Raw genomic sequence first — 8,039 nt, 5'->3', positions numbered from 1 at the left:
TGGGGCTACAGGGAGAAGAATACCTGGTCCCAATCCCCATCCCATTTTTCTCGCCTCTTACGATCCAAGTGGAAATACTTGGTGGCATTATTCTTTTCCCCACCACAGTGGATTGTGAAAAGGATCTTGGTGTAATCAGTAACAATCTCAAATCATCTAAGCAGCGTATATCAGCCTCTGAGAAAGAAAATAAGATTTTAGGACGGCACAATCTTTTGACTTCAAAAGTTCATCTGTTGTTAACAAGCCATATAAGTCGTTAGTTCGTCCACATTTGGAATATGTTGTTTCCGTATGGTCACTGAATCCCATTAAAGACATTGATAAATTGGAAAAGTACAGTGGTGAACCTTAAAATTGATTCCAAATATAAAAGATAAATCATACAAAAATTGACAAAAATATATGAATCTGTTTTCCCTAAAAAAGTGTAGACTCAGAGGTGACTTGATATAGGTCATTAAGATTCTAAAAGGAATTGACAACATCAAAAGTGACAAAATTTTCACACTGAATGAGAATCAGACAAGAACTAGTGGTCTCAAACTGTCAGGAAATAAATTTAATTTGGAAGTGGGTAGAAACAATTTTGCCAACCATGTAGTTGAATGCAATAAATTTCCTGCAGAGGCAGTGCAATGTAGTTAAGTTTGAAGTTTTAAGATTTGTTTAAACATCTAAGCAAGATGCTGTAATGCCTGCCATTTATTTTATTTGTTTATTTGTTCATTATTATTATTTGCTTGATTTTCATTTATTATTATTTGTCAATTTGTTATTATTTACTATTTACTTGTTTGTTTATTATCTAACTATACCTATGCATTTATTTATTTATTTATTCTATTATGTCTGGAGTATTGGTTGCATGTTATTGTGGCAAAGTAGCACGCAGTTGATACTTTAGGGTCTATATGGGGTGCCCCTATGGACCAGAGCAACACATTTTGTGATAGAGGAAGACTGTTCATAGAGAAATTATGACACTTTTATTATACTGAGACTGTCCCTCCGTTATGCTGTCCCCCAACCCCTTGTTATTGTCGTGTACCATTTCTCTGAATATTCATTTCCTTTTTTCGCCTACCCTGTGGTGGGGGAAGATAATGCTGCCACCAAGTTTTCCCACTTGATATGTATGAGGCGACAAAAAAACAGGATAGGTGTTAGGAATATGAATCCTGCTACCTGTAGCCCCACAGGGGACATTCCTAAAAAAATTAAAGGCATAAGAGGGTCTAGGATTTTTCGGACCAGTACCCTAAGGTTTGGGTTTTTTAATGTGTGTGGTTGTGGTACAGATGAGAGTAAAAGGGAAGAGATAGGCATTATGTTTGCGAGAAGAAAGATTGATGTGTTGGCATTGAGCAAAACTTTAGTTGAAAGGGAGGAGCAGGTGTGAGTTTGGGAGTGTAGCTGGGAGGTTCTCAGGAGTGAAGAGGGGACGAGGGAGAGAAGGGGTGACTATACTAGTTAGTGAAGACATAGGTAAATGTGTAGTAGAGTGGAAGGAGGTTTCTTCAAGGTTAATGTGGATGAAGGTGAAGCTGGGAAGGGAGATGTGGGATTTTGTAAATGCATATGGGCCTGGTAGTGAGAAGAGTGTAGAGGAAAGGGAGGCTTTTTGGATGGGTGCATAGAGGGATTAGGGAGAAATGTCAGTGCAGTTGTACTGGGAGACCTCAATGCTAGGGTAGGAAATAAAGAAATAGACGGAGTGATTAGGAAGTAAGGAGTTCCAGGAAAAAATTGTAGTGGAGAGTTGATGGTGATGTGTCTTGAGAGCTGATGATAGCAAATACAGTGTTTCGGAAGAAAGTCAAGCATAAGTACACATGTGAGAGGGTGGTGAATGGAAGGGTGGTAGAGCATTAATGGACCATATAGTGGTAACCAGAAGTATAGTGGGAAGAGTTAAGGATGTACATGTTTTAAGAGGAGAGAATGGGGGAATACCAGATAATTTTTTTGGAGGAAGGTAAGTTGAGAGTGGAGAATAGGTAGAGAAAGAGGAAAAGGGAAGAAGGGAGGGAGGTACTTACAGTGAACTGCTCAAATGAGAAAGAAAAGGAGTGTAAGAAGCTGAAAGAGGAGTGGGAGGGAGTAAAGGATAGAGTAGAACTAGGAGTGGTGGAGGAATGGGGATGGTTCAAGGAAGGAGTCATAAAATGTGCAAAGATGGTGTGTGGAACAAGGAGGACAGGAGGAAATAGAAGGAAGGGTAGTGAGTGGTGGGATGAGGAAGCAAAGAAGGGTGTAGAAGAGAAGAAGCAGGCATTCATAGATTGGCTACAATTTAGGACGAGGGAATCGTATGAGAGGTACAAAGTAAAGAGAAGGGAAGTTAAGCATAAGATAAAGGAAGCAAAGAGGAGAGCAGATGTGAAATGGGGTAAGAGTATGACAGAAAATTTTGAAAGTAATAAAAAGATGTTTTGGAAAGAAATTAAGAGAGGAAGAGGAGGCAAATTAAGTAGAGAAGAAAAGGTAAAAGGTGCAGATGGAGAGATGATAATGGAAGAGAAGGCAGTGAGAGGACGGTGGGCAGAGTATTTTAGGGAGTTGCTAAATGTGAAGGAGGATAGGGAGGGAAAGGTAGTTGCAGTTGGAAGTGCTAAGAAAATGACCATGATGAGTAAGTAAAATGGAGGAGAAATAAGGAAAGATGAAGTGAAGGCAGTTGTTAAGATGATGAGAGCAGGTGAGGCACCTGGTCTGGATGGAAGCTATGCAGAATATCTGACAAATGGAGGTACAGTGATGGACTGGCTGGTGAGATTATTTAATGTTTGTTTAAGTAAGAGAGGATAGAGTGCCAGAGGACTGGAGGAGTGCCTGTATAGTTCCACACTACAAGGGAAAAGGGGACAAGTGTGAGTGTAGTAGTTTGAGAGGGATTAGCTTGTTAAATGTAGTTGGGAAGGCTTATGGGAGGATCTTGTTTGAGAGGATAAGGAGAGGAACAGAGGAAGTAATTGGCGAGGAACAGCGTGGATTTAGGACAGGTAGAGGTTGTGTAGATCAGATTTTTGTGGTAAGACAGATATGTGAGAAAGCTATAGGAAAAGGTAAGGATGTTTTTTTGGTTTTTATGAATCTGGAAAAGGCTTATGACAGGGTAGACAGGAAGGCACTGTGGGAGGTTTTGGAGATATACAGGATAGGAGGAAAGCTTCTAGGAGCTGTCAAGAGTTTTTATGAGTGTAGTAGAGCATGTGTCAGGATTAGAAATGGAGAGAGTGAGTGGTTCGAGGTAAAGTTGGGACCTTGTCAGGGAAGTGTTATGTCACCCTGGCTGTTGAACTTGTACATGGATGGGGTGGTGCGGGAGGTAAATGTGAGGGTGGTGGTTCAGGGATTGGAGATGGTTAAAGGAAATGGAGAAAAGTGGGAGGTGAGCCAGCTGTTGTTTGCGGATGACACTGCACTTGTAGCAGGATCAGAGGAGGGATTGAGGAAGCTGGTGACAGAGTTTGGGAGAGTGTGTGGAAGAAGAAAGTTGAAGATAAATGTGGGTAAAAGTAAAGTGATGAGATGTACAAGGGGTGAAAGTGGCATTAAGGGAGAGTGACTGGAGGAAGTGGATAGTTTTAGATACTCGGGTGCGAATGTGGTAGGAAAGGGAGAGAGGTGGAGGTAGAATGTAGATTGAGAGAAGTGATTAAATGCCTTGGTGGATTAAAAAGTGTAATGAGAAATAGACAACTGGGAATGAATGCTAAGGGAAGATTGTATGAAGGAATGATTGTGCCAATATCACTGTATGGGAGCAGAAACATGGAACATAAGAGAGGAAGAGAGAAGGAGTTTGAATGTGTTTGAGATGAGGTGTCTGAGAAGTATGATGGGGTTACTAGGCTAGATAGAGTGAGAAATGAGGTGAGGAGAAGAATGGGGGTGGTAAGGGAGTTGGGAGATAGGGTGGATGAAAGAGTATTGTGATGTTTTGGACACATGGAAAGAATGAGTGAAGAAAGACTAGTAAAAGAGGTATGGAAGGTAGATGTCGAGAGAGTGAACATGATGTGGTGACTTAGGATGAGATGGATGGATGGGGTAAAAGGGGCTTTGGGGAAGAGGGGAATGTCTGTTGAGGAAGGACGGAAGAGGACAGAAGACCGGTGAATGGAAAATGGCTGTATATGGATGATGTGATGTATGAGGTGGAATGGGTGGGGGGATGGCGGTGAGGTAGTATGTGTGAGAAAAATTTGGTGCAACCTGAAGGGATTTCACCCTGTCTTCTCCTTTTCTGCATGAGGGGACAGAGTGGAGGGGTCGCTGATTTAATGAAGTGGCCTTGCTGTGGAGGTGCTGTGTCATGTGACACTGTTTCTGACCCAGGGCAGTGGACTAGATGCAGGGATGACCCGTCATCCAGGAGGTGCAAAGATAAGAGGGAGGGTAGAGGGTGGAAGGGAATGGATTGTATTGGGGATGGAATGGCTGGGAATGGTTTTTATGCCTTTGTATTTTTGCTACTCCTCTTGTTAGGGGGAAAAAGCCTTTGGTATATTTATGTATGTAGTAGAGCCCATTAGAATTAGAAATGGAGAGGGTGAGTGGTTTGAGGTAAAGGTAGGTTTTGCCAGGTATGTCTTGTTGCCATGTCTGTTCAGTATATACATGGATGGATGGTGTGGGAGGTAGATACAAGAGTAATGGGCAGGGGATTGGAGATAAGCCAGTTGTTGTTTGCTGATGTACTGCTAGTGGCAGGAACAGAGGGGTAATAAGGGAGTTAGTGACAGAGTTTGGGAAGATGTGCATGAGGAAATTGAAGGTAATAGTAGGAAAATAAGGTAAAAGTAGGTAAAAGTAAGGTAAAAGTAGGTAAAATTAAGGTGATGAGATGTACAAGGGGAGAGGATGGCAACTATTTGGAAGTGAGTATTAAATGAGAGAGGCTGGAGGTAGTGGATAGCTTTAAATACTTGGGGTTGCATGTAGCTGGAAAGGGAGAAGTGTAGGTGCTGGAAGATTGTAGTTTGAGAGAAGCAAGTACCTTGGGGGAATAAAAGTGTAATGAGAAATTACATTTGGGAAAGGATGCTTAGAGGAAATTGTATGAAGGGGTTATTGTGCCAACAGCACTGTATGGGGCAGAGACATGGAACATAAGAGTGGAAGAGTTGAAATGTGTTTTAGTTGTATGGAAGTATGGTAGGGATTACAGGGTTGGATAGAGTGAGAAAAGAGGAGGTGAGGAAGAGAGCAGAGATGGGAGATGGGGTTGATAAAAGAGTATTGGGATGGTTTGGACACAGGGAAAGATGAGTGAAGAAAGATTAGTAAAAGAGGTGTGGAACACAGGTGGATGGAGTGAACATGAGGGGACAACCAAGGCTGAAATGGATGGATGGGATGAAAGGAGTGTTGGTCAAGAGGTGGAGATCTGTTGAGGAAGGGAGGGAAAAGGCAGAAGATAGGGGTGATTGGAGAATGGCTCTGTATGAATGATACTATGATGCATGGAAGGGAGTGGGTGGGGGATGGGGGCAGGGGTTAGGGAGTGGTTATGTGTAAATGTTATTGTGATGCAGCCCGAAGGGATTTCTCCCCATGTTCAATGTTACTGCATGAGGGGATGGAGAGGGGGGTCACTGATTAAATGAATTGGCCTTTCTGTGGATGTGCTATTTCTTAGTGCATTGCCTCTGACCCAGGGTGATGGGCTAGATGCAGGGATGACCATATCATCCATGAGGAGCCAAGATAAGAATGAGAGGGGATGAAATGGGTGGGAGTGGAATTATGCCTTTTGACTTAGGCTACCTCCCCTGTAAGGGGGAAGAAGCCTTTGATGGCTACCTCCCCTGTAAGGGGTAAGAAGCCTTTGATATATGTACAAGTATGTATATTCATCTTAGCTCCTTTTGGATGATGGACCATCCCTGTCCCCTGCCCATTGCCAAAGTCAGAAGCAATGGAGCAAGACAAAACACCTCCACAGCAGAGGACAACAGCAGCCTCCACTGGTTTATACATGGTAACCCTCCTTTCTTGATCATTCATGAGTAATTAGAGAAGGCAAGTAGAAACCCTTTGGGCAGCATTAATTTATCATCCTTTCACAACCACTCTCCACTCTTACCTATTGTATTTCTTGCTTTTTCCCTTTCCTGCTCAACAGGAAAGATCTCCTTCACCTCATCCATTCATCCTATTCTTGGTCTTCCTCTCAAGTTCACTCCATCCAACTTTGCTCTCCACACTTCTTTGCTAGTCTTTTTTACACTTGTTCTTTCCATGTGCCCAAATTATCCCAGTCTTAGCTCAACCCTATCTACCAACTTCCGTTTTACCCCTGTTCTCCACCTCACTTCCCCATTTCTCACTATGCTTATCCATGTAACCCCAGCCATACTTTTTATACACTGGATCTCAAACAAATTTAAATTCCTCCTTTCTGTTTCCCTTAAATATCATGTCTCTGTCCCATAGAGTGTCATAGGTACTTTCAGTATCTCTTTGCCTTTCTTAACAATAGAAGCAACAACAACTTTCACCTTGCATTTCACTAACTAGGAAATCTACTCCACATTAACCAGTAATGATCTTGAGCTCTCTCAAAGATCCCTCTGAAAAGACATTTTGGACTTTTGCCTATTATTAGTGTGGATCTCTGGGTAGTAGAAAGGAGGGGGACATTAACCACTTGTCAGCTCTATATGGAAAAATGTATAGAAAAATTGTCTAGAGTGATAGAAATCGTTGTCATGGTCTGGAGACCTGAGTCCTAGCTCTAGGTGTAATTACCTTCTCATCTTCTGTTCACCCTGCTTATGCTAAGACATGCCTGTCATTCACTCAGTCTCACAAATCTTCTCCACAGCTGTCAGTTTTAGAAGTCTCTGCATTTTCTATCTCCTCCATGATTAAACCTTTATAGAGAAGATAGGAAATGAAAAGGCTTATGAGGACCAAGCATGATTACATATACAGTAATCCCTCCTGTATCCAGATCAATTGAGCCATGACTGTGACGACACTGAGTTTCCGGATATGCAGATTTTTTTTTTTTTCCGCGAGCCATTATTATCAAAGAAAACAAGGGTTGAAATACAAAAAAACTGTTATTTTATTGTAAATAAATGTATAAACACACATGTACATTAATGTGTATATAAAAAAACTCAGTACATACTGTACAGTACTACATGATTACATCATGGTGTGGGCAGTGGTGGGAGTGGTGGTGATGGAGTTGACTGAGGTGTTGCTGGAGGAGAGCGAGTTGATGGTGGTGGTGAGTCGTCACGAGTCGATGGTGGTGGTGGTGATGACGACTTGTGATGAGTCGATTGCCCTTGGTGTGGTGGGTCCTCACGAGTTGATTTTGGTGGTGGTGGTGGTGATGACGAGTTGCGACAAGTCGATGGCCCTGGGCGTGGTGAGTCCTCACGGGATGATGCTATTGTTACCCTGAAGAAGGTGTCCAGCTTGGTCTGCCTCGTCGGCCACTTGCTGTGTTTTCTGATCAGCATTTCTCGAATCATCGGTAATGATGAGGTGTAGCTGCACATTTCTTCGTCAGCAGCAGGATGTTCAATAAAATCCAGGAGCACTTCAAGGCTTGCCCTGGCCTCAGAAAACTTAGGCCTTGCCTCAACAACAACCTCATCATTATCATCATCATCACTATCAGAGTGAGGCTCGTCCGGGTGCATCACCTCTTCAGCAATTTCTTCTTCGGTTTGCAAGTGCATCCCAGAGTTTCCTTTGTCACACTCTAGCCAGTCTTGCACATCCTCTTCTGTGGCTGTTTCACCTGGGATGGGGCATGGGGGAGGAAGGGGGTGGGATGCGCGGGCTGTTTGAATCACTCCAGATGTGTTCACCAGATCCCGGTCACCATTCGGATACTGGAGGGAACTCCGGTAGTTACAGGGCATGCGGATAGTGGCGAGTTCCGAATAATGGCAAACCGGATACGGGAGGGATTACTGTAATGTTGATTTTTTCTTAAAAATGAGATTTTGCTTTTTGTATCAACATGTGTACTTCATTTGAATTAATGTATTAAGCTATGACCAGTC

This window comes from Oratosquilla oratoria, chromosome 17 (assembly GCF_046742065.1).
Source record: "Oratosquilla oratoria isolate Oo_2021 chromosome 17, ASM4674206v1, whole genome shotgun sequence".
In the NCBI taxonomy this organism is placed as follows: Eukaryota; Metazoa; Arthropoda; class Malacostraca; order Stomatopoda; family Squillidae; genus Oratosquilla; species Oratosquilla oratoria.
This window is presented reverse-complemented; position numbering follows the sequence as displayed.